Genomic DNA, 25,735 nt, shown 5'->3' on the forward strand with positions numbered 1-25,735 from the left:
GTGAACAGGGGCTGTTCTGAAGAATTATGGAGTCTGCATCCAGGGTGCAGGGCAGGTGTGCAGTGTGGACCGGCAACTCCTCAGAACAGCTGGAGACCCAGAGGGCTCCACCAGAATGACAGGGCGGTTCCAAATACACCAACCTCTCAGAAGTGTGGCCTTGGCGATCTAAAGATCTTCGGGTCCTGGGACTGCCGGATCGGATTCAGGGTCTAATGAATGGCAGGTGTTAGGAGGGAGGCAGGGGATTCCTCCTCAAATCCTGATTCACAGCTGGAAGATGCATTTCTGCCCTCAGGGAAGCAGTTTAGTGGGAGTTAGCTTTGATTTCCAGTAAAATGAAGTCAGGGCAGTGAGCAAGTAGGCACAGGAGAGCATCAGTGGTGGTTCAGTTATCTTCTAGCAGAACGATGGAAGAATCGACAATTTTCTTCATATTCTATTTTCCTGAGATGCAGGATGGTGAAGCGGCGAAGAGCCTGACTCTGGAAACAGCGAGAAGGGGTTTAAGCTCTGGCTCTGTGTGCATCTCGAGTAGGTTACTTAAGTACTCTATATCTCAGTTTATCATCCTGTGAAATGGACCTAGAGTCCCTGCCTCACGGAGTTACTGTGATGATTAGAGAGGTATCCGCGAGGCATTTGGAGCAGTACTTAGCGCTCGGGGAGGTGCTATGGAAATGTTCAGTGTATTGTTCAGTTTTTAAACTACTTTCTTCTCCCTCCTCTCCTTCCCTTTACCCTCCTCTGCTCTTTTTCCTCCTCCTCTTTCTACTCTTCTCTGCCCTTCTCACCCTCCCCACACACAGATTCTGGGATTGATGAATTAATCCCTGCATTCCTATGTTAATTTCTCGGCTAAGATCTTTCCTTTTGACACTGGTGCTGAGAGGAACAGGTTGCATCTCCACACACTGATGGACTACGTGAATCCTTATTTTCCTGAGCACCTTCTATGTCCTAGGCATGTTACCTACATGATTTTGATTTGTATTTCTCTGATGATTAGTGATATTGAGCATCTTTTCATATGCTTCTTGGCCATTTGTATATTGCCTTTGGGAAAATGTCTTTTCAAGTCCTTTGTTTATTTTTAAATTGGGTTATTTGATTTTTTATGTTGAGTTGTAGGAATTCTTTATATGTTTTAAATATTTCTTTTTTGAGACAGAGTCTCACTCTGTCACCAGGCTGGAGTGCAGTGGCATGATCTTGGCTCACTGCAACCTCTGCTTCCTGGGTTCAAGCGATTCCCTGCCGCAGCCTCCTGAGTAGCTGGGACTACAGGTGCGTGCCATTACACTTGGCTAATGTTTTGTATTTTACTAGAGACAGGGTTTCACCATTTTGGCCAGGATGGTCTCGATCTCCTGACCTCGAGATTTGCCCGCTTCGGCCTCCCAAGTGCTGGGATTACAAGCATGAACCACTGCACCTGTCCTATGCTAAATATTAATTTGTTATAATCTATGTGATTTGTAAATGTTTTCTCCCATTTCATTATACGTCTTTTGATGAACAGAGTTTTTAAGTTTGAAGCCATCTGTGTTGTCTATTTTTGCTTTTGTTGAATTTTATTGTCTGTGCTCTTGATGTCTTAACCAAGAAATTATTGCGAAATCCAAAAAGTCATGAAGCTTTTCCTTTGATATTGATTTAAAAATGTTTATACCAATTTATGTATCACTGGAAGAATCTTATCAATGGTAACTCCATGTAGGTAAAGATTGGTAGCTGAGTGGGGAAGAACCTCTGTGTGAGAGGCGCGGAGCAGTGTGTGTCGTGGGAGTGGGCTTACACCCTGGGGATACATAAGGACTGATTTGGAACATAGAGATTAAATATAGAGGATCCACAGTTCTTGATGAATTTATTGTTATTAACAGTTATTTGGAGGGTGAGGGCGTGCAGAGTCTTGGAAAAAGGACATATCATATAAAGCATGTAGCCTCTCTTATCTTCCCTTTCCTTTCTTCCTCCTTCTTCTCTGCATGAAGTAGCATTTTTTCCTGCCCATGGTGAGATCCCAGAAGCTCAGCTCTATTTTAGCAAAGCGTCTTCATATTTTCTCAAAGTAAGTGAATCTCTCCCCACAAGGATTCTTCAACTAGCTACAAAAAGACAAAAGGAGGCATAGTGTGATTGGTGTGTTTTCATAAGACTTGGGACTATATAAAGCATTTTTAAATTTGTCATTTTAGTCAACAATCAGATTTTTTTAAAGACCAAAATACCCTATATTCAAACATGTGTCTTGCTCAAGGTCACATTCTCACACTTGACCCTGGGTATGCATATATAGATATAATTCTGGAAGTGGCCTTGCTGGGTCAAAGAGCACATACATTTTAAATTTTGATGGACTCAGCCAAAATGCCTTCCCCAAAGGCTACACCAATTTTCACGTCTGCATTCAGCATACCAGGGTCCTAATGTTAGCATACTTTGGCAACACTGTCTTTAATGTTTGCTGATTTGATGCATTAAAAAAATCCCAGCATTCACAGTAATATTTCTCCGTTTAGTAGGGTGGTTGATCATCTCGTTGTATATATATTTTCCATTCCTATTTATTTTCATTTTTTGTTTATTTAGTTATATTCTGTGGTCATTTTTCTAATGATATTTCAAACCAATATGTTCTGATACACCATTTTAATTCCCTTGTCTCTTTTACTACGTATTTTTAGATTTTTTTTAGTGCTTTCTCTGTGCTTATCATTATTCGTTAACATTTTAATTTGTAACAATATAGTTCAGATTAATACCAACTTAATCTCATTTTTTTTTTTTTTTTTTTTGAGATGCAGTGTCTCTCTATTGTCCAGGCTGAAGTGCAATGGTGTGATCTCAGCTCACTGCAACCTCTGCCTCCTGGTTCAAGTGATTCTCCTGCCTCAGCCTCCTGAGTAGTCAGAATTACAGGTGCCCACAACCACGACTGGCTAATTTTTGTTTTTTTTGGTAGAGACGGGGTTTCAACATATTGGTCAGGCTGGTCTCGATCTCCTGACTTCAGGTAATTCGCTGGCCTTGGCCTCCCAAAGTGCTGGGATTACAGGCGTGAGCCACTGCGCCCGGCCTTAATCTCATTTGTGTATAAAAACTTTGCTCTGAGATACTTCCATTTCCTCTCCCTCTTCATGCTGTTATTATTGCAAATTACATACACTATATGCTCATCAACATAGCACATTTATAATCATGTTTTCCAGCTTTACTGAGGCATAATTGACAGATACAAATTATGTATTTAAAGTGTACAATGTGATGTTTTAGATTGTGAAATGATTACTTCAATCAAGCTAATTAACGTATTCATCATCTATGGTAGTCACCTTTTTGTGTGTGTGAACATACTTAAGATCTTCTCTCTTAGCACATTTTTATTTATTTATCAACTTTTCTTTTAAGTTCAGGGGTACATGTGCAGGTTTATGATATAGATAAACTCATGTCACGGTGGTTTTTTGCACATATTGTTTCATTACCCAGTTACTAAGCCTAGTATCCGTTAGTTATTTTTCCTGATCCTCTCCCTCCTCCCACCATCCACCCTCCAGTAGGTCTCAGTGTGACTGTTTCCCCCACCATGTGTCCATGCGTTCTCATCATTTAGCTCCCACTTATAAACTGGCAAGTTTCTGGAGGAAGTTATGCTAAGTGAAATAAGCCAGACAGATAGAGGAATACTGCATAATCTCACTTATATGTGGAATCTAAAAAAGTTGAACTCATAGGAGCACAGAGTAGAGTGGTGGTTTCTAGGGCGCAAGGTGTGCGGGAAATGGGGAGATGTTGGTCAAGGACACAAACTTCCATTTATGAGATGAATACATTCTGGAGATCAAATGCACAGCACTATAGTTAATAATAATGTGACCGGGCGTGGCAGCTCACGCCTGTAATCCCAGTACTGTGAGAGGCCAAGGCAGGTGGATCACAAGGTCAAGATATCAAGACCATCCTGGCCAAAGATGGTGAAACCATCTACTAAAAAATAAAAAAAAACTAGCTGGGTATGGTGGCATGTGCCCGTAATCCCAGCAGTTTGGGAGGTTGAGGCAGGACAATGGCTTGAACCCAGGAGGCAGAGGTTGCAGTGAGCTGAGATTGCGCCATTGCACTCTAGCCTGGGCAACAGAGCAAGAATTTGTCACAAAAGAAAACAAAACAAAATAATAATGTATCGTATAATCACTTTTAAAATAAACTTTTTGTATACCTTTATAATTTATAAACTTTTTGTTATGGACTGAATGTTTGTGTCTCCCCCCGCTGATTCATATGTTGAAGCTCTAATCCCCTGTATTTGGAGGTAAAGCCTGTGAGGAAGCGGTAAAGGTTAAATGAGGTCAGAAGTATGGCGATGTAATTTAATAGTGCTCTTGCCCTTATGAAAAGAGGAAGAAACTCCAGCGCTCTCTCTTATGACCACAGGAGGACACAACAAGGAGGTGGCCATCTGCAATCTAGGAAGATAGTCCTTTCCAGAAACCGCATCAGCTGCTACCTTGATCGTGAACTTCCCAGTACCTAGAACTTGAATGAATAGATTTCTGTCGTTTAAGCCACCCAGTCTGTTGTATTTTGTTGTGGCAGCTTGAGCAGACTAATGTACTTTTTACATACTTTTATAAGCTTTCTGCATGCTTTTATAATTTACAAAAATGTTCATGCTGAGCGCAGTGGCTCACACCTGTAATCCCAGCACTTTGGAGACCAAGGCGGGCAAATTACGAGGTCATGAGTTCAAGACCTGCCTGGCCAACATACTGAAACCCTGTCACTACTAAAAATACAAAAAATTAGCTAGGCATGATGGCAGGTGCCTGTAATCCCAGCTATTTGGGAGACTGAGGCAGGAGAATTGCTTGAACCTGGGAGGCTGAGGTTGCAGTGAGCTGGGATTGCACCACTGCACTCCAGCCTGGGCAACACAGTGAGACTCTGTCTAAAAAAAAAAAAAAAAAAAACAAACCGTTTATAATGACTGCTTTATCTATTTGTGTTTTAAATCAGATAGGAGCCCAAACAACTTACAAACAAAAACTAAATGTAAGCTGTCTTTCATATTTACTTATTGACTTATCTTGTTACAGTTATAAGTGCTCTTTGTTTCTTCCCATGTATCTACATTACTGTCTAATGCTCTTTCATTTCTGCCTTGGGGGCAGTCTTTATTTCTCTTAGGGTAGGCCTGTTAGTGGCATGTGTATTGGGAGCACCCTTCAGTCCTTAGGCAGTTTGCAACTCTGCCTTAGTCCTCACCTTCTGCTTGTGCAGAGCCTCAGGGCTGGCCATATGTGAGAGCTTAGAGCCTTCTCAGATCTTTACTGAACATGTGAATATCCCCAGGCACGCACATGGCTCTATGCGTGCATGTGGCCTCTCAGAGTCCCGGGAATACGACAGGCATTTCCAAAGCCCCATTGATACCTGACTCCCAGCTTTTCCCTCAGCGTTTTTTGTTTGTTTGGTTTCTGGTTGTTGTTCCTCCTAACTGATATCACTGCCTTGGGCAGCTGCAACATTCAACAATTGCTTGGATAAAAGCTTAGGGAAATGCTGTTTGTACTGAGCAAGCTCTGGGGCAGGTCAAGGTCAAATAAAGACAAATGCTGGTGGTGGGATTTTCCAGGGAAGTGCCAGGTAAGACAAATTATGACACATCTCTGGGAAGGGGATTCTGTAGAACTTTCCACCTCATTTTACCTTTTGGAGTGGCTGTGAGGCTGCTGGTTTTCAGGGCTATTGATTTTCCAGGCTACTACAGGGCCAGAGAGGAGTTTTTCAAGGCTATACTACAGGGCTAGAGAGGAAGTTAAAATGCCACAAAGCTTGCTATCCTTACTGAGATTCAGCCATTTTTCTTGAATAAATGTTCCATGGATTTCTGCAACCGCTGGTGAACTTCCACAGTTCTGCAAATGCTGATTGTGATGATTTCTACCAGAATTTTCATTTCTTTAATGGAGGAGAAGACTTTCAGAGGTTCTTACTCCACTATTCCCACTGATGTCACCCCTTGTTAATGAAATATATATGTATTTTTTGAGGTGGAATCTCCCTCTTTTGCCCAGGCTAGAGTATAGTGGCATGATCGCAGCTCACCATAACCCCCACCTCCCAGGTTCAAGTGATTCTCCTGCCTCAGCCTCCCAAGTAGCTAGGATTACAGGTACCTGCTACCACACCTGGCTAATTTTTGTATTTTTAGTACAGAGGGGTTTCACTATGTTGGCCAGGCTGGTCTCAAACTCCCAACCTCAAGCAATCAGTGTGTCTCGGCCTCCCAAGATGCTGGGATTATGGGTGTGAGTCACCACGCCTGGCCTTGTTAATTAAATATTAAGTGTGTGTGTGTGTGTGTGTGTGTGTGTGTTGTGTACATATATATATATATATATATATATATATATATATATGAATTAGTGATACACCCAGGCATGTACAACACACATGCACATACACACTCATAAATTTTTCTCTAAGATGTGCCTTAGCTATATTTTTATAACTTTTTATATGTCTTTACTATTTATTTATAAATAACTTTTACTTTTCTTATTTTTTCTTCTTTGACTGTAGTACACTATAACTTTCGTCCTCTGCCTTCATTGCCTTCCATGCTATAATTATCAGAGGGTTTATTTCTTCTCCTTCTCCTCTCTGTCTTCCTTTTCCTCTTTCTCCTCCTTTTTTCCTTCTCCTTTCAGCATTATGCTACAGTATTTATTTAGACTGAATTATGTTAACCATTCATTTATTTGTTAACCATTATTTCTCAAATCCACATCCTTCTGTTTCAGAATTAATTAATTTATGGAATTCTTGACTAATTACCCAGTGAAAGTCTGGATGAAACATTTTGAGTCCTTAATGATTAAAAATGTCTTCATTTTAGGTTGTTGTTCTTGGTGCATATAGGATTCTAGGTTCAAAATAATTTCCTCTGACTTTGATGTTCTTGTCTTCTAAAATCCAGTGTTGTTCTCTGGTTTTTCTTCAGAATGAATAAATTCTTTTGCCTTTTAAAATCCAGTATTGCCGAAGAGGGGTTTTATTTCTATCTACTTCTTATTTCTTAAAGATGAGACACTTTTCTGTTTGGAAAAGAAAGTTCTTAGAATACCTTAGTGTACTAAAATTTCAACAAGCATGTGGCTCCATTAATTAGTAGTTGTCTATAGTTGGGCAAGTGACTTTAGTGTCTCCAATCAGTTGTCTCAGCTGTACTGTGGGAGAAATTATGAATTTGGAACTCACAGGGTGGCTACAAAGACGAAAATACATTCTGCATGTGAACCATTTAGCTCAGTGTCTTGCTCTGAAACAGCTCAGCTTTACTATGACTATATTGTTTACTTAGTAGGCTATTTTAATCTGAATACTCTTTCTTCCATTGACCATTCCCCTGCCTCTATTAGTTCTTTTATTTTTCTTTCTTTTTTCCATTTTCTCTGTTTTCTCCTCTCAGTGAATGGAAGTTAGACTTCTTGGATAGGTTCTTCAAATATTCTCTCTTTTTTATTTAAAATCTGTCTCTTTAAGAGATTTTGTTTTTATTCTCTTCTTCACATTGTTGATTTTCCTCAAGTATCTAGTGCTCCGGTTAGCTTTCTATACGCCAGGAATTTCTTATGATATCTACCCTATGGCTGCTATGCCTTCCTGTTGTCCAGAGCTTTTAAGAAGTTATACTTAACAACAACAGCAAAACAAGAAAACTCGTATTTTTCACTTTAAGTGGTATGGATAAGATTATAAACAGTAACATATCTTAAACTATCATCTTGATCCTATAACTTGCTTTTTTTTTTCTCCTCCCAAAATAGTTTTAAGGTAGCTTTGTTTTTGTATAGATGCTGAAATCCATAATCTCTGTAGAAATTTTGGAAGACTGAAAGAAACACAAGTAAGAAAATAAACAATGCCACTAATCCCATCACCATTCCAGAGGTATCATTAATATTTTCTTGGTTCTCCTTCTAGTTATTTTATGCATATGAAAAAAATAGAATTCCATTGTCCATTGACTCTTGTAACATGTTGTGTTTATGTTTGTGTATTGTGAACATATTTGCACATCACTAATCTTCTAAATATTTTTTAGTGAATGTATAAGATTGCATATATATACCAAAATTTATGGACTCAATTCCCTCATTGGTGGACATTTCCATTTTTTAATGCAGCAATGAGCATCATCACAGGTACATCTTTGCTCAAGTCCATGGTTATGTCTTCAGAATACACAAGGGAAGGGTTTTGCAGAGACCATTCCCTCCATAGTTCCAAACAGGTGTCCAGAGAAGTTACACCAGCAAAGAGGGCTGTGATTTAGTGTGAAAATTCATTTGCTCTGGGGGATGGATATGAATAAGGAACACAACCTCATTGAATATCATGCTTCCCAAACCTGGCCAATCATCGATTATCTAGGGGTACTTATTTAAATCACAGATTCTTGGACCCACACTTGGAAATGCTGATTTATTAGGTCTAGCACTGGCTCAGGAATTTATATTTTTAATGAGCTCCTAGGTGATTCTAATGGTGAACCAAGGTTAAGAAACGAGATCTGGCAACTGCAGAGCCTGGGCATGGGGCCTGAGGGTAGGAGGGACAGATGCCAGGTCCCAGGTGTCCTGCAGTAAGAAAGGTAGTGATAGTGAGAACACAAAAGGGACATTCTGAAAGTAGGACTGACCATGTTGGAGGTTGTTTTGAAGTGAATAGCAAAGACATGAGCTCCAGTGAGTACTTAAGGTTTGGAGCACAAGAGAGAGACCTGGTTGTGGTGTCCTCAGTTGTTTGGAAGGAGAAGATAGCTTTGCCCAGGAATTGAGACCTGGATTTCAGTGGGCTCTGTAGAGTGTACCACGTGAGACTGGGAAGCTCCCTTTCCTTCTCTGGGTCTTCAGGGTTTGTGTAATCTGAAGGCTTTGGACTATATCAAGGACTTTTCAAGCCGTGGGAGCCCAAAGCCATGATGGAGGGGGTGGCTGAGAAGGCGGAAATCCTTCTGTGCTCACTCTTACCCTCCTCCAGGGACCCCAAATTTATTTGCTTTAAATTAGAGCCCCAGGTAAGATTGTGTTTGCAGTTTTTTTTTTCTGCTGCCAGAAGTTTGAAAATCTCCAGACTAGATGGCCTTTCTGTTCTAAGAAGCCATATTATTTTGTGAACCAAGGCCATGCGGAGGAAGAACAGGGGACTGAAGGGATCAGACAGGCCATCTGCAATGGACATTTCAGGCCTCATTTGAATCTCAAGGCTGACCCATTGGGTTGTGGCGGTAGCTCTCAATTTCCATCTAGGAATCAGTGTATCGCCTGAGTCAACTCAGAGTGACCTCCAAGGAAAAATCTAGTTGACTTCCCATCAGGTGCTTCTATTTGGCTTGCTGGGGGAAGTTCCTTGCTCCACAGGACCTGGAAGCACAGAGAGATGACGCTGCTTCATCTGGGAACACTTTGGTTTCAACAATAGAGTATGTTTGACCTTCTTTCAGCCTCCTTTCAAGCTGGGAATTTAAGGTGTTCTGCGGAATGTTGTGCAAACAAGGCTTTGGCTTTGATCTCTGAGAATTCATAGGAGTAAGCAGGCAGAAGATGAGTTGGGGGCCTGGAGGGATTAACTGTGAAAACCTGGCCGTGCTTTGTTGGACAGGGAAGCTGGGGTGGAGTGTGGGGTGTCTGGGGAACAGATGTGAACCTGCCGTGATCTTCTGCAGCTGCAGGCAGAGGTTTGCCAGAGGTGACTGCAAGTTCCTGTGGCGGCCAAAAGTGCTCTTGGTGTAGTTCACCAGTGGGCTCTTCTCTGACCGGAGCTGGAGTTAGTGGAGGATTTTGCAATTTGATTCCAGCAACCATGTAACAGGTTGGATGGAGAAAGGATTTCTTTTGAGAAGCCAGGGATTTGGTGGATCTTATCTCTGTGTTATTACATTCATTTCTAAACATTCCAGAGAGGTGATGGAAGAACAAAGCCCCCCCTTCTCCGTAACCTTTTATTGCTTTGTGATCTCGATGAAGATGATGGGCAGGGAGGGGTACGGCAGGGGCAGAAAAACTGTCTCCCCTAAAGCAGCCTGTCCCCGAGTTTGTTATCGGGAAAACTAGTCCTGAGAGATGTTTTGAATGATTTCATGATCAAGCAGGTTTAGAAATTCTGCACGTGGTGTTTTCCTCTGGAGATTCCCAATGCATATTTGAATACCAAAGGCTCTGAAATATCCTATAGTCAAAAATTCTCTGACTTTATTGAACTGAAAATTTCTCAAACTTAATTGGCCAGGGAATTACAATTCTTTTTTGGTGGAGAGGAGGCACCCACTGATATCAGATAGATGGTACTGCAGGAAGGGCTGGCCTCCAGGTTGGGAAATCGAGGAGTCCGTGATGTGCTCACAGAAGGGTGTTCCTGAAGTTTCTGCTTTCCTCCCGAGGGACATCCACAACTTAGCAATCCCACTCTGAGTTACTCTAGGTACAGTACCTCTGCTCGTGATTTCATTTGAAGAACATGACCAACAGCTGAAACAAATTCCCACACAGAGGGGAAAAATGTCAGGACTTAAATGAAACTTTTACTAATTTATTTTTTATTTATTATTTTGAGATAAGGTCTTGCTCTGTCTCCCAGGCTGGAGTGTTGTGGCTTGATCACAGGTTACTGCAGCCTTGACCTCCCAGGATTAAGAGATCCTTTCGTTTTAGCCTCCTGAATAGCTGGGACCACAGGCTCCCACCACCATGCCTGGATAATTTTTATATTTTTGGTAGTCATGTTGCCCAGGCTGGTCTCAAACTCCTGGATCAAGCAATGCACCTGCCTCAGCCTCCCCAGATTCTGGGATTACAGGCCAAATGAGCCTGTTTTTAGTTTTGTATTTCCTCTTTGTTTAGGAACCAGAGGTGGCCAGAATATGGTGTCCTTTCAGCCAGAGTTAATATTTCAGGGACAGATAGCTGACCCATAAACAAATCAGGCTCAAATAGAGTTTATCTCAGGACTTGAGGCTGAACAACTTGCTGACAGGTTTTGTCTTTTCCACTGGACTTGGATTAGTGGGGATGTGAGCCTGTTTACCCCATTTCCCCATGAGAGAGAGCCTGATAAAGGCATGAGCCAAGACGTGGAGAAGAATTGGACCCTGATGAATCTTTTGAGTGCCTGGATCCAGCCAAGCCTGGTGTCTCTGCTGTTTGGTTATTCCAGTTTGAGTTTTCTGTTCTTTGAAACTCCAAGTGTTTTTACCAATATACTTTTCATGAGAGACATTATCTTGTAGCTAAATGTCTGAGATAACAAAAATTCATTTAGATACCCATCCCACCTTGTTCCATCCCTAAAACCAGAGCAAGCACTATTAAAGAAGTTATGACAGTCACCATTGCCATTATATTTAAAAATAGTAATTTACTCTCTTTTGTCCTAGAAGATACTTTGAAGTTTGCCTAGTGCAAAGCTCTATCTGATCCTTCAGGCGCCTCTACAGAACATCCACCAGGAAGTTTTCTGGCTTCTGCTGAAATGATCCTCAGGACCAGACAGCTCAGGACTGCTGGAGGAAACACGTGCCATTCCCAGGAAGCTTCAATCAGGCAGACTGGCATCTGCCTGCCTGCCATTTTGCCTTTTGGTCCTGGGCTAACTGCAGACCAAATCTAATCCCTCTTCCATAGGATTGACTCAGATTATTGCAGCACTGTTCACAATAGCAAAGACTTGAAACCAACCCAAATGCCCATCAATGATAGACTGGATAAAGAAAATGTGGCACATATACACCATGGAATACTATGCAGCCATAAAGAAAGATCAGTTCATGTCCTTTGCAGGGACATGGATCAAACTGAAAACCATCATCCTCAGCAAACTGACACAAGAACAGAAAACCAAAATACCACATGTTCTCACTCATAAGTGGGTGTTGAACAATGATAACACATGGACACAGGGAGGGGAACATCACACACTGGGGCCTGGAGGGTGGTAGGATACGGGAGGGATACCAGGGGGTGGGGACATTGGGGGAGGGATAGCATTAGGAGAAATACCTAATGTAGATGACAGGGTGATGGATGCAGCAAACCACTACCATGGCACGTGTATACCTATGTAACCTGTATGATCTGTACTTGTACCCCAGAACTTAAAGTATAAGGAAGAAAGAAAGAAAGGAAGGAAGGAAGAAGAAATAAAGAAAGAAAGAAAGAAAAAGAAAGAAAGAGAAAGAAGCTAAACCTCCTCTCTCACACACCAGAAAAATGTCCACAGCTTTTCCAGTGGGGCCAGCACTGGTTTACTTTGCTTTGCTACCATGAGCATACCATAACAGGTTGTGAATGTACCTCAACTTGGACTGCCTTCATCTGTGATTCCTACCATACTATACGTCCTCATAGACTATGCAGAAAGGTAAGAAGATGAAAGCGGAAATTCACCTGTGAGTAAGCAGCCAAGACATGAGCTCCTTTGATCTTCTGATGGCTCTTCCTTCCATTAGTTTTATGCATGTGGCACACACATGGGGGTGCTGGTGCTGTGCCCCCTTCTTTCTTCTCTCTGCCCAAGAGATTAGCCTACAGTGGGCCACTCTCGCACAGGGGCTTCTGTGTCCCTGGCTTTCTGCTGGGTTTACACAATGAGGTGCTCAGGGCACAGACCTGACAGAGGAGACAGGTCAAGCAAGTTGTTTTCTGTGCCTGTGGAGTTGCCCGGGGCTGGTTTGTCCCACCCAGGGCAGCCTCCTTCACACCTCCCTCTGCTGTGCCTGTGGTGGTGTCTGCCCTGGGCCCTTTGCTACTTACTAGCTTTGAGCTACTGTGCTGGCCTTTTTAGCTCCCTGTTCCTACTCCTTTGTCAGTGACTCATCCTTCCATTGTCCTAGTTTAGTGCTATTTTGGGTAGGAACTTAAAGCTGATATTGTATTTTACAAATAAAAAACAGACTGAACACTGACATATAACCTGCTAGGCCATTTCTTGGGATATCCAAACCTCTTTTCATGTTGTTTAATATTCCACTACAACAGGTGATGAATGGCTGAGGTTTTAGATATATTTTAAAACAAATGTACCAGAGTTTATTTCAACCTTAAGGAATAGGAAGTTAGTTTTTCCTCCCAATTTACTTTCTTCTTATGACTTTGAAAGTACTTTGATGAATATCCTTGTCAGTAAATCTTTGTACATGTTCATGTTTATTTCCTTAGGACAAATCCACGGAGGTGAAATTTCTAGATCGATAGAAATGAACATCTAAGAAACTTTTGCTCTATGTTGCTAGGTTACCCACCAAAATTTTAAAAATAACTGACACTGACCTGCCTGGGCAATACAGTAAGACCCTGTTCTCCACAAAAAGGAAAAAAACCCAAAAAGACAACAACAACAACAACAAAATTGACACTGCTTCCAACTACCTGTTGGAAGATTTGTGTTCTAACACTTTTTCCAGTACTTAGTATTATAATAAAATAATACTGTGTTTGCATTGTGATAGGTGGTCTCCATTTCTTTGAAGATGAAGTCCCTTGGAGTGAACACAGACTCCAGAATGGAAAGGAGCAGACTCCATCACCTTCTTTCTCCTGAGCATAATATCTTCATTGATATAGCCTAAGAGATAGTCACTGTGGTAGGCTGAACAATGCCCCCTCCAAAATGTCCCTGTTCTAATCCCTGGAACCTGTGAACATCATAATTTTCACATAGTAAAAGGGACTTTGCTGATGGGATTAAGTTAAAAATCTTATGGGGGAAATTATCTTGGATTAGCTACATGGACCCAGTGTAATCATAAGGGTCCTTATAAGAAAGAAAAAGGTGCTGTGAAGATGGAAGGCGGGGAGGGGGAGGTGGGGGGGAGAGAGAGAGAGAGAGAAAGAGACTGGAATTTTACGCTGCTGGCTTTGAAGATGGAGGAAGGTGTGTATGGTAAACACACCTGACAGTGATAACTTGACTTGAGCATACTCTAACAATCACCCTGTGATATGGTTTGCCTTTGGGTCCCCACCCAAATCTCATTTTGGATTATAATCTCTACATGCCAAGGGAGGTCCCTCGTGGGAGGTGATTGGATTATGGAGCGTTTCCCCCAAGCTGTTCTCGTGATAGTGAATTCTCACGTGATTTGATGGTTGAGCAGTGTGGCCCTTCCCCTTTGCACTCTCTCTCTCTCCTGCTATCATGATAGATGTGCCTTGCTTCCCCTTTGCTTGCCACCATGACTGTCAGTTTCCTGAGGCCTCTCCAGCCATGTGGAACTGGGAGTCAATTAAACCTCTTTCCTTGATAAGTTACCAGTCTCAGGTAGTATCTTTACAGCAGTGTGAAAATGGACTAAAGCACTCTCTATGGCAGATGCACCTGAAAGTGTGTTCAGAGTCCCGAGCTAAGGAATCCAGAAGCAGCCAGCCTGGAGCTCCAATCCTTACCTATGAGGAACACCTTGAGACCTCCGCCAGGCCCGTGGAATGCAGACTGGGTAGTGGATTGAGGCCCTTTATTTTGAGTAACACAAAGGTTGCCAGGTGAAGATTGTTAGTGGGAGGCTGCTTAGTGAAAATGCTATATAAACTGCCTGTTTTTTTTTTTTTTTTGTTTTTTTTTTGAGATGGAGTCTCATGCTGTGACCCAGGCTAGAGTGCAATGACACAATCTTGGCTCACAGCAACCTCTACCTCCCGGGTTCAAGCGATTCTCCTGCCTCAGCCTCATGAGTAGCTGGGACTACAGGCACATGCCACCATGCCCAGCAAATCTTTTTTTGTATCTTTAGTAGATACCCTTGTATCTACTGTTTCACCATGTTGGCCAAGCTGGTCTTGAACTTCTGACCTCATGATCTGCTCACTTCAGCCTCCCAAAGTGCTGGGATTACAGGCATGAGACACCGCGTCCTAAACGGCAAGCTTTTCATAACTGGTTGCGGTTCTTCTGCCCAGCCTGGTGCCACTGGACTCTCTTCCCAGTTTAGAAGCTCCCAATAAAACTCATGTCTTATTTGCTGGCTCTAGGTCTCTTTGGCCTTTTGAACATAGCGTTCTCCCCATTGGAGTCAACTGGGGCTTGGCACAACAAGGCGTCACAAGCCAAGGAATGCAGGTGGCCCTTACAAGCTGGAAAAGCAAGGGAACAGATTGTGCCCCAGAGCCTCCAGGAGGAATACAGCTCTGTTGATGCCTTGACTTTAGACTTCTGACCTCCAGACCAATGGGAATAAATAAGGGGTTGTTTTCTTCTATGAAACCTGTGGTAATTTGTTAAGCAGCCATCGGAAATTAACAGTCACTTTCTTATTTCCCGTTGGCTGACGTTATTTTCTGCTAAATCCAAGGTGTGTGGTTTGTATATTTGCTGGTTTTTGCATGTTCTGCTGCTAAACTGTATCAACCCTCTCTTCAGTTTTGCCTTTGGTTCTCAGGATCTCAGCTTGAGCTTTGTCTCTGTGCTTAAAGTCAGAGGCATCAGAGCAATTCCGTAGGTGTGAAGTTGCAACACACAGCTGCAGGGAGCCAGGTGGTTTGTCTTTAGGGAAAGAACTCCCAACCCTCTCTGCTGCTGGAAAGGGCCGTTTTTGTTACAGACGCTCCCAGTTTTTTGCCTAAAATGTCTCTTTCAAATCGTAGCTTCTGAATGCTTTCCCCACACTTACATCTCTCTTTTCCATAATTTACTACCCTTTTTACCTGATCATCAGAACACATTGGCATAATACAATCCCTGATACTTGTTGAGGGATCTTCTCTTACCAGGTGCCTTCACTTAAATGATCTTCCTACCACAGTGCTTGGTTAAGTAGTGCTTGGTGTGTAATTGATAACCATGCCCCTTTCCCACAAAGAAACATATTTTTACTCCCAGGGTTTCCTTATATAAAACTAATGCCCTGGAGATCAACAAGGACACACACACACACACACACACACACACACACACACTCACAAATAAGGTACATGGCTTCTCACTTGCACACACACATCGTGTGTAACTCCTCTGGGCTCAATATGTTAGAAGAGGTATCTTAGCTTATGCTACAAAGACAGTCATCACCTTTACGTAAAGAGATACCAGGAGATCCCTAGTTTCTCCATGACCTGCAAAAGGAGCTCACACACCCTGCCATGCACAGGACATGCATGGAGCATGCACTCCTCCCCATAGCTCCGGTCTGGCTTTGGGTGAGCCTGCCCCAAGGCTAGAAGAAGCAGGAGAGGGCCTGGCAGAGCAGTGCAGACCTTTCTTTCTCTGCCCGCTGTGCTGCAGACTGCTGCTCGCCATTTTCCAAATCTCCCCGCTGCTCCTGGGGCTTCACACTTGAACTCAGAGGCCAGAGCAGACACCCAAGCTGCCCAAGCCCTAAAGCATCCTGAGTGCCTCTAGGACCTGAATTCCCATAGTCTGTACTGAAAGTGACACCCCAAGGCTGCAGTTTACCTCAACCTCAGTTTGCTTTTGAAATCTGTTCACAGACTATTTCCGAAAAAGTCCTTCGGGTTTGGAGAATGGGTCTTTGAAAACAATTCCGTTTTTATTATAGATTCAGGGGGCACACGTGCAGGTATGTTAGCAGGGAATATCGGGCGGTGCTGAGGTTTGGGCTCCTCTTGATCCCATCACAGAAAATGGGATTAATAATAATTAATTAATAAAGGCTCCCGAGGGCTTAATCCAGAGCTGGGTTCCCCATGCATGCTCAGTAGAGATCTGCGGATGGGCGGCTTACAACATCCCATCACCTTCAATTTTCTGTTTTGAAATAGCTTTATTAGAGATGTTCAGATTGCTGTTCTCTGCGCTTATTTTTATTTGAGTCCAGGAATCAGATGATGATGCTATCTGGTCCCAGCAGTCTAGAAAGACAGCTCTCCCAAGCATTTCTCAGAGGCTATGCTTTATGTGAGTCCTAGGCAAACAGAGAGAAAGGAGGCCCACCCCACATCACACACACTTCCCAAGGGACCAGACGCTGCCTCGGCTCTTGGCTGAGTTGCTTTCAGTGTTGGAGAGGGGAGCTGTTTGCTGAGTTTTCTGACACTCTTGGGCAGAGTTACCGTTTGTTCAAAGAATAGGCTTGTACTTAGGGAAAAAGTCACGGACAATGAATTTCTAATGAATAGAACTTATTTCAGAAAGGTTGTGTGATGAAGCAGAAAGAGCTGAAAATTTGGGTTTGGGAGACCTGGGTCCGAGTCCTGGTGGCAACATACCAGTGGTGTGCTCTGGGCAGGTTACTGTGAGCCTGCTTCCTCACTGTGTAATGGGTATAATGATCATTGCTTACAGATCTGTTGGGAACCTGGAATGAAAGAATGAATCTGAGGTCGGACAGTGTCTGTAATTGTACCCAAGAGTTCAAAACCAGCCTTGGCAACATGGTGAGACCCTGTCTCTACAAAAATAAAATAAAAAATTTTAAAATTAGCCAGGCACGGTGGCACATGATTATAGTCCCAGCTACTCAGGAGACTGAGGTGGGAGGACTACTTGAGTCTGGGAGGTTGAGGCTGAATTGAATGATGATCATGCCACTGCACTCCAGCCTAAGCGACAGAGGGAGACACTGTATTGAAAAAAAGAAAGAAAGAATGAACGAATGACTTTGAAAGCACATGGTATCTCAGTTGTGGCTTCTACTAAAGTTTGATTTTTGCAGGTGGGAATAGTATCCTCTGACCATTTCTGCTATGAAACATCTAGTTTAATGCTAGCACATGATCTAACTCAGGTAAGTACTCACTGACTCAAGAAAATTCCTGATGAATGCAAAATTGGAATTAGGAGCTATTTGCTTTTCCAAACAGTTTACTTCAGTGCTCTTTCGATACCCAAATCTCTTAGAGAGCACTGACCAATAGAAATATAATGCCAGACGTGTATGTAGTTAAACATTTCCTAGTAGCTACATTTAGAAAGTAATTGAAATAGGTGAAATGAATTTTGATAATATAATTTCATTTAACTCGTTATATCAAAAATATCCTTTCAACATAGAATCAATATAAAAATTATCAAGGAGATATTTATATTTCTTTTTGGTAGAAAGTCTTTGAGTCTGTAATTTACACTTACAGAATGTCTCAATTCAGACATGGAATTTTTACCAGAAATACTTGATCTGTATGTACGGTTCACAAAATTTACGGTTGAAAAGTAGATTTATATACCCAAGTTGTTCCAAATATATTTAAATATTTCCTTTCTTCCTTTCTTCTTTCCTTCCACTTTCTTTCCCTACTTTTCTCCCTCTCTCCTTCTTTCTTTTATTTTTATTTTCTGATGGACTCTTGTTCTGTTGCCCAGGCTGCAGTGCGGTGACACGATCTCTGCTAATTGTGAGCTTTGCCTCCCAGGTTCAAGCAATTCTCCTGTCTCAGCCCCCAGGTAGCTGGGATTACAGTCTTGTGCCACCATGCCCAGCTAATTTTTGTACTTTTAGTAGAGACAGGGTTTCACCATGTTGGCCAGGCTGGTCTCAAACTGCTGATCTCAAATGATCCATCTGCTTTGACCTCCCAGTGCTGGCATTACAAGCGTGAGCCACTGCGCCCAACTGGTTTTCTGATAATTAAATTGAGTATCTGTTTATCAATTTAAATTTATTACAATAAAATAAAACTTCTGTTGTCAAGAGCACTAGCTGCATTTCAAGGGCTCAGCTGCCAAAGCAGCGACTTTGCTGGACAGTGCAGTTCCAAGGTGATTAAAATCTGCTCTTGACGCTCTTGTCCACATATCCTCTGTCAGGTCCTGTCTCTGACAGATACGGAAGTACAGTTGTAAAGGTTAGATCTGCGGCTGTCACATTTGGGGAGGTATTTAAAATACCGATGTCCAGGTCCTCTTTCAGTAAGTGAAATTGACTTTTCAGGTAGGCCCTGAGCATGAGTATTTTTTTCAAAACTTTCCAGATGCTTCAAATGTGCAGCACAAGTTAAGTGCTCTGGAAGATGAATTTGGAGCTAACTCATTGCAACATGTTGCTCCCTATTGACTGAGCAGTCTGTGGAGACCTGAACAGCAACAGGTTAGGCTTCTGTTACTTTTTTTTTTCTTTTTTCTTTTTAAAAACAATGCCAGCCTGGCATGGTGGCTCACACCTGTAATCCTAGCACTTTGGGAGGCCGAGGTGGGTGGATCACAAGGTCAAGAGATCGAGACCATCCTGGCCAACATGGTGAAATCCCGTCTGTGTTAAAAATACAAAAATTAGCCTAGCGTGGTGGCGCGTGCCTATAGTTCCAACTACTCAGGAGGCTGAGGCAGGAGAATTGTTTGAACCCGGGAGGTGGAGGTTGCAGTTTGCCAAGATTGCACCACTGCACTCCAGCCTGGTGACAGAGCGAGACTCCGTCTCAAAAACAAAACAAACAAAACAAAACAAAACAAAACAAAACACCCAAAACTCCTCTCTTGGAGCTTTTACAGGCTTTTAAAAGTTACGTTTTATTAGTATTCTTACTAAGTGTGAGAATGATACCAATGCATTTTTAGCTGCTTTATTACTTTATAAATTAAAAAATATTTAGCCTTTGGGTTAGCATTGAGTTGATGTGTTCTTGGGGCTCTTCCCAAGAACATGCTGTTGCCAATTTGTTTTAAAATGTTGAGGGCACCTTTCAGTACTGTGTTAATGCTTTTACTTATACTTTTTTTTGTGAACTGAATGATCGTAGCGAGATCACGCATGCCAGAATTATAGCACAGCTACTTCTTGCCAACATATATTGACATAATGGCTATCATTTGATCATGACTCACCACAGTTGATCAGCCTAATTGGTTTCAGCAACACGTCTGATCTAACTGCAATTACATCATTGTGGTTGAGTGAGTTTGGGTAAATTTCCTGAGCTATTGTTTTCACGTCTGAATTTGCCAGTTGGTTGCTTATATACCTGCCCTAGTTTTTATAGTGTGGGGATTTGCATTACTTTATTAATTTCCTATTATTATTTCCAGAAACCCAACAATAGTTTTTCATTTTGCTTATTTAATCAACGAAACTTGGAGGTGCACCACCTACCTCGCTCCAAGGCACTAAGGTAAGTCTCATTGGCAATTAGACTACATTTAGCTTGCCAGCTCCAGCTGCTGATTTCACTGTGTTGAAAAGCGTTCTGACTGAATTCACACCTAGGTTCAGTGGGAAAGAAAGTTGTGATTGGAGGAGAGAGTGTGTTCCCACTGGCAAAATATTTTCTGCCCTGTGCTTGAAGCTGAGGATATAAAGTCAATAAGCACTTATTCCAGCAGAGATAAAAAATTAGGAAACCATTCTGTGATATTGGTTTATGGAAAGTTCTATAGAAACACAGAAGAGAAAGCAAGTTCTCTTCTGTGGGAGGCGTGGGGGCCATGGGGGTAGGGAATCAGGAGACTATGAAGTTGTCACAAAAGTAATATTTCAAGTGGGTTAGGAAGGAATTGTGGGAATTTGGCAGAAAACGAGGAAAAGCATTTTTTATGTGTGTATTTTTCATACTTTGATATGTTGCTATCAGAATAAATGCAATTGATTAATGCTATTGGTCAAGTTTAGTTACATTAATATTTGCACCTCATATATACCATGAAATCTCGTATCTATTTGTGAGAAATTCAAAGCATTTTGCGATTTCTGGCCCACTTTAATTGTTTTTGTTTCATTTTATTATATTGCCCTTCTTTTGCTAAAGTAATGAGGTTTTTTATATACATAAACTGAGAGGCTAAGATCCCTGCTTCACGCATAGTAGGTAATACATATTTGCTGAATCAGTGAATGAACATATTCAGGTTACCTGTATATTTTGCGTAACTGGAGAGCCTATCAAATGCACCTATCATATATATGTATATATATATATCGGATACACAGCCCTTTCTACCATCAAGCAACTTATTGCTGATGTGCTGATGGAAAAAACACTAGCAGGCAGGACAATCCTGTTACGACATATTCAGATCATGCTGTTCGGCTCAAGCCCCTTTGGTTTTCCATGTATGCAAAGTGAAACCATCTTACCCCCTGCTGGTCTCCTCTCTGGGTGCTAAGCCCCTGCCCCCTTGGGCTGAGATCACTGGGCTCACTGACCTTCCCATGACTCAGCCAGGCTGGTTCTTGCCTCTGGGGGTTTGACACTTACTCATTTTCCCCTGCTTGGAACTCTGTAGCTCAGGATGTGCTCACAACTTCACAACTGGCCCCTCACCTCCTGAAGGAGGTTCTTTGCTTCTCATGGAAGCTTTCTCACCCACAAGTTTATTTTTATTTTCATCTTGAAACAGAGTCTTACTCTGTCGCCCAGGCTGGAGTGCAGTGGTGTAATCCTGGCTCACTGCAACCTCCGCCTCCCAGGTTCAAGCAATCCTCCCATCTCAGCCTCCTGAGTAGCTGGGATTACAGCCACGTGTCACCACACCTGGCTAATTTTTGCGCTTTTAGTGGAGACGGTTTTCATCATGTTGGCCAGGCTGGTCTCGAACTCCTGACCATCAAGTGATCCATCCATCCCTGCCTCCCAGAGTGCTGGGATTACAGGTGTGAGCCACCATGCCCATAACAGTTGCTCCCACTCCACCATGTCCTTCCCTATATCCTCCTTGAGTTTTCACCAGTGCAGCTGTCACTGATGTGCTACAGATGTTACTCACATATCTTATTGATTATCTCTGAAGCATGTCAGCACCATGAAGGCCAACACTTTTTTTTTTTTTCTGAGACAGAATCTTGCTCTGTTGACAGGCTGGAGTGCAGCGGTATGATCTCAGCTCACTGCAACTTCCACCTCCTGGGTTCAAGAGATTCTCCTGCCTCAGCCTTTTGAGTAGCTGGGACTATAGGTGCATATGACAACACCCAGCTAATTTTTGTGTCTTTAGTAGGGAGGGGGTTTCACTATGTTGGCCAGGGTGGTCTCTTATCTCTTGACCCCGTGATCTCACCGCCTTGGCCTGCCAACATGCTGGGATTAGAGGTGTGAGCCACCACGCTTGACAAGGCCAACACGTTTGTCTGTGGTATTCTCTGTTGTATTTCTGCTGAGAACGTATTGGGTGATGCATATTTGAATCAAAGAGTGAACATATTCATATTGTGTGTGTGTTTAGCATAAGTAACTGGGATCCTAGCATATGCAGCTTACACATTTATATCATATGTATTCACCACATCATAAACATTCTTTAACATGGTTTTTACTTACGATATCATTTTAGCTTGTGAATATGTAATAGTGTGTGCTGTGGTCTTTCTTTTTTTTTTCTGGAGGTAATACCAGTATGTTGTGTCTTTCTCTAAGTGTGTGCTGTGGTCTAAGTGTTTGTGTCCCTCTCCAAAATTTGTATGTTGAAATCCTAACCCCCAAGGTAATGGTGCTGTGACTTGGAGCCTTTGAGAGGGATGAGGTCATGAGGGTAAAGACCTTCTGAATGGGATTAGTGCCCTTATAAACGAGACTCAAGGGAGTCTCATAGTGACCCTTCTACCATGTGAAGACACAGGGAGAAGGCACAGTCTATGAACCAGGAAAGCAAATCTTACCAGATACTGAATCTGCTGGTGCCTTGATCTTGGACCTCCCAGCCTCCAGAACTGTGAGAAATATACTTCTGTTGTTTATAAGACTGGTCAGTATACCAGTTGATGGTGTTTTGTTATAGCAGCCCAAACAGACTAAGACATTAGGCTACGCAACTTGCCTGTTCCTAGGGGGTTTCAGTCCTCTGCAGTTCAAAGTCTATGAGGACCTCCTTCTCCTTTCTATAGAAGAGAAGTTCTCTTCTTTGATATGGAAGTGGTGTTGCTGAGTGAAAGGGCATGAACAATTGAGATCTGAATCCACACACCAAACTGTAGAGCCTCATTTTGAGGTGGAATTGCTTCTTTTTGTGATCTCACCTGGTAAGGGACATGTCCTCAGCTTTTGGGAGGTGCAGACTGCCTGGGAATTGCTGAAATGTCTGTTGGGACCATTGGGGGTACTAGGCCAGTGACTGCACGTGTGGGCCTCAAGTCCACAAGGTGAGTGACAGCAAGTGGAGGGAGGGTGTGGGATGTGGCGCTGCGCTGGAAGGACTTAGTGGAGTGGGGTCAACACTGCTCGTTCAGAACTGGCTTTGGGATCGTGATAGGTTCTGAGCATCCTGGATGTACTGAGAAGAGCCCTGGACATGGACTGGAATACCCAGGTTCAAATCCCACCCTTTCACTGACCAGCTCTGTGACCCTGAGCTAGTGACAGAACCACTGTGAACCCTGTGTCCTCTCTGTCAAATGGAGAACAGGGTATGGGAAGGGTTCCTGCATAACACTTTCCCTGCCCATCTGAATAAAGGCTGAAGTCACCACTTACCAATGTTGCAATCTGAAGGTGAGTTTTGAGCCTAAATTCTCCATGTAGTCCAATCCTATTAGTTCCAAGTTCCAAGATCTCAGGAGAGATGCCAGCGATTTTGGGTGCAGACCTCTCCCTCCTTCCCTTTCTTTCTCTCCTGAGAGAAGACATTTCTACACCTCTTCTGGGTATCCTGAAAGGTCCATGAAGAACAGGATGTGAGCACTGGGGAGGGCAGTGGGCCCAGCCAATGTCTGTGTGGGCAACCGAGGTCTGCAGGTGAGCACAGCCAAGTGACCTCCCATGAGTGCCAGGATGGCCACGGAGCCCAGAGACTTGTTGATTAAACTGGAGAAGTGCTATTCTTAGTGGCAAGCTGTCATCCAGCGCTTATGAAAAAGGAGAGAAGCCACTCAGCCAGGATCTAAAAATACTTAGAAACTGACAACCAGCTCTGGGAAGAGCTTGGACCTGGTGCCTGGTCTGGGAAGAACCAAGTGGGGGAAGACCACTTGGTGGAACTCTGCAAGATCACAGAGCCCGTGGCATGAATACTTGTCTATATTTATGGCTCTTCATTATTTATTGTAATTAAAACTAAAAATTTGTGAATATTTTATACTAAGAATAAGAATGATGCTTTTAGAAGACTTCCAGTGTGGCAGACGCTGTTCTAAGCCATTGAGGACGTTCTGTGCTTGGACCCTGCAGTGTCTGTGTGGTTGGTCATGCTGTTGTTGCCATTTACAGATGAGGAAACTGAGTCTTGGAGATGGGGAATTTTGGCCACGCTGGTCAGCCTGATCACAGAGGCTAATTATCTGGAACGGTGTGGAATTGGCCTTTGGTTTCCACCCTCCTCTTTGGAAGCTCAGGGTTGCTTGGTATTTTCCCAGTCGTTAACAGGCTTCTTTCTTTGAACTTCTCTGGGGAGAAAGTCTGGGTTGCTGGACCTCTCAGGAAAGTCTCTCAGTGGTGATTTGACTTGGGGTTTCTTCGTGGAATTTATGCCTCATGTGCAGTTAAGCACATGGTCAGGTTTAAGGAAGCCTGTTTCAATTTGCATAGAGATGGAGCTCTCTTTCCACCAGCCAGGAAGAAAGACGCAGATGGCGGCCGCATTGCTTGTGGATTGGCTCAGCACCAGAAGGCACTGTCCCTTGTGGATAATTAGCGCAGATGCCTGGACATGGATGCTTTTAATTTTAAAACTATGTTAAATATGTTATTGGCTTTAGCTTTCTTTGGGCCAATTTGTTGTTCCCTTCTGCATGCTCGGCACCTAGCATGGTGGAAGGCTCAAAGGCTTTAGGACTACTCTGCATGCTTCAATCGTAGCTCATTAGATTCCCCAGTGACACCGTTACTATGTAGGCATATTCATTTCTGTCCTTTTATACTTTCATTGTAGAGGTTCTTGGAAGATGATGGATGGGCCGATCTCAGGCTGCCATCTTGAACTGGAAGCCTGTAGCTCTCAATGCAATTTGGATTTCTTTGGTTCTGATATTTTTATTTTATTTTACTCTGACTGTTCATTTGATTTTTTAGGAGATGGGTCTCACTGCATTGCCCAGGCTGGAGTGCAGTGGTGTGATCATGGCTCACTGTCACCCCAAGCTCCTGGGCTCAAGTGATGCTCCCATCTCAGCATCTTGACTAGCTGGGACTACGTGTGTGTGCCACCATACCTGGCTATTATTTTATTTTATTTTATTTGTAGAGATGGCAGTCCTGCTATATGGTCCAGGGTGATCTCAAATTCCTGGCCCCAAGCAATTCACATAGAATTTGAAGTGGCAACAAGATAACCATGAAATAGGACCTGTAAGTAAAACAATGATAATTTTTACTTTTTTTTTTTTTTTTTAACTTACAGGTTCTGTTTTATGGTTATCTTGTTGCCACTTCAAATTCTATGTGGGAGGGTCTGGGGACAAATTCACAAATAAATGCCCTAAACAAACACCAATATGGTGCCAGTTGTTTCTTAGTCTGAGAAGACTGCTTGCCACAGCAATACCCCTTTTCTGGCAGAAAGGGAGAGGAGAGAGGGAGGAAGAGAGGAAGAAATCTTTTGCCAATGCTGATGACAGCAGGAAGGCAAAGTCCCAGAGCAAGCGCCTTCTCAGTGTCTCAGTGTGAATACGTGCTGAAGAGATGGGACATAAAGTACAATGGGACAATTGAGGTGACACAGGGCATCCCACGGGGTCCCCTCCTGCCCTACCAATGTCCTGCTTTGTTCTGTGCGGTCAGTGCTGTTGTTGATAATGGCTTCAGTTGTTCACCATGTATGTAATCTCGTGGAGCACATTTTGTTTAGAAGATACAGACTTAACAAGCCAAAGTAATCAATGGTGCTTCTCTGCAGATCAGCCTCGGCAAGTTCTTCATAA

General features: G+C 42.8%; 1 long non-coding RNA gene and 1 pseudogene across 2 annotated transcripts in view; both read left to right on the top strand.

Moving 5' to 3' along the window:
- The first annotated feature begins 12,055 nt into the window (after positions 1 to 12,055).
- Positions 12,056 to 25,735, top strand: part of LOC141584665 (uncharacterized) — a 390,152-nt gene continuing 376,472 nt past the window's right edge. The window contains exons 1-5 of the long non-coding RNA XR_012517849.1: positions 12,056 to 12,429; positions 13,517 to 13,651; positions 17,305 to 17,396; positions 17,675 to 17,746; positions 19,981 to 20,063. This is a non-coding gene — a long non-coding RNA (uncharacterized LOC141584665). The remainder of the gene's footprint in view (positions 12,430 to 13,516; positions 13,652 to 17,304; positions 17,397 to 17,674; positions 17,747 to 19,980; positions 20,064 to 25,735) is intronic.
- LOC101045927 (putative uncharacterized protein UNQ9370/PRO34162) lies at positions 14,243 to 17,269 on the top strand (annotated as a pseudogene). The gene is made up of 2 exons (XR_012517568.1): positions 14,243 to 14,248; positions 16,033 to 17,269. The product of XR_012517568.1 is annotated as a putative uncharacterized protein UNQ9370/PRO34162 (transcript).

Source organism: Saimiri boliviensis, chromosome 5 (genome assembly GCF_048565385.1).
Source record: "Saimiri boliviensis isolate mSaiBol1 chromosome 5, mSaiBol1.pri, whole genome shotgun sequence".
In the NCBI taxonomy this organism is placed as follows: Eukaryota; Metazoa; Chordata; class Mammalia; order Primates; family Cebidae; genus Saimiri; species Saimiri boliviensis.